The following is a 1,695-nucleotide window of genomic DNA, read 5'->3' as shown; positions in this document are numbered from 1 at the left end:
TTAACCTGTCCATATACAGCCAACTGATTTTCGACAAAGAGCCTAAGTAGATTGCATGGGAAGGAGATAGTCTCTTCAACAGATGGTGCTGGCAGAACTGGAAAGCGATATGCAAAAGATTGAAACTAGACCTTTACCTCATGTCATATACAAAAACCAACTCAGCATGGATTAAAGGCCTAAATGTGAAGCCCAGATTTATAAATAAAAAAATAAGGACAAATTTGAGGGCTCCAATATAGGGCACACACAGACTACCAAATATTGTGAAAACTATACAAACAAAAGAAGACAAAATATATGATTGGGACATACTGAAAATTAAAAACTTATGTGCATCAAAAGACTTCACCAAAAGAGTAAAAAGCGGGCCCACAGAATGGGAAAAGTCTTTTGCGATGACGCATCAGACAAGGGATTAATTTCTAAACTCTATAGGAAACTACAACAACACCTCTACAAGAAAAAGACAAATAACCCAATTTTAAAATGGGCACAAGCCTTTTGGTTCTCTGAGCAGCATCATGGTGGCCGGCAAGTACAAGCGCCTTATAAAAGGTGGCAAAAAAGGAGCCAAGAAGAAAGTGGTCAATCCATTTTCTAAGAAAGAGTGATATGCTCAATACAAGAAATATTGGGAAAACACTAGTCACAGGATTCAAGTAAACCAAAATTGCATCTCATGGGCTCAAGGGTTGTGTTTTTGAAGTGAGCCTTGCTGATCTGCAGAATGATGAAGTTGCATTTAGAAAATTCAAGCGAATTATTGAGGATGTTCAGAGCAAAAACTGCTTGACCAGCTTCCATGGCATGGATCTTAGTGACAAAATGTACTCCATGGTAAAAAAATGGCAGCCCATGACTGAAGCTCATGTTGATGTCAATACTACATATGGTTATTTGCTTCTCCTGTTCTGTGTTGGTTTTACTAAAACATGCAGCAACCAGATTCAGAAGACATCTTATGCTCAGCACCAACAGGTCCATCAAATCCAGAAGAAAATGATGGAAATCATGACCGGAGAGGAGCAGACCAATGACTTGAAAGAAGTGGCCAATAAACTGATTCCAGGCAGCATTGGCAAGGACATAGAGGAGGCTTGCCAGTCTATTTACCCCCTCCATGGTATATTTGTTAGGAAAGTAAAAATGTTGAAGAAGTCCAAGTTTGAATTAGTAAAACTCATGGAGCTTCATGGTGAAGGAAAAGCTACTGGAGATGAGACAGGTGCTAAAGTTGAGCAAGCTGATGGCTATGAACCACCAGCCCAAGAATCTGTTTAAAATTCAGACTTTTAATGATGACAAATAAAAGATCTTGTTTGTGAAATGGGCACAGGACATGAACAGACACTTCACAAAGGAAGAGATTTGGGCAGCCAACAAACATAAAAAGAAATGTTCATGATTACTAGCTATTGTTGTTGTTAGGTGCCTCGATTCAGTACCTACTCATAGCGACCATATACACAACAGAATGAAACACTGCCCAACAATTGTTGCCACTCTTGAGCCCATGGATGCTGCTACTTTGAACATTCATCTTGTTGGAGGTCTTCCTCTTTTTCTCTGACCCTCCACTCTACCAAACATGATATCCTTCTCCAACAACTGGTCCCTTCTGACAATATGTCCCAAGTAGGAGAGACAAAGTTTGGCCATTCTGGCCTCAAAGGAGCACTCTGGCTGCACTTC

At 40.1% G+C, this 1,695-nt stretch overlaps 1 pseudogene; it reads left to right on the top strand.

Annotated features, from left to right (window-relative positions):
* Window positions 1-524: 524 nt before the first annotated feature.
* LOC102812261 lies at window positions 525-1,284 on the top strand (annotated as a pseudogene).
* The last annotated feature ends 411 nt before the right edge of the window (window positions 1,285-1,695 follow it).

This window comes from Chrysochloris asiatica, unplaced genomic scaffold, assembly GCF_000296735.1.
Source record: "Chrysochloris asiatica unplaced genomic scaffold, ChrAsi1.0 scaffold00042, whole genome shotgun sequence".
In the NCBI taxonomy this organism is placed as follows: domain Eukaryota; kingdom Metazoa; phylum Chordata; class Mammalia; order Afrosoricida; family Chrysochloridae; genus Chrysochloris; species Chrysochloris asiatica.
This window is presented reverse-complemented; position numbering and strand designations above follow the sequence as displayed.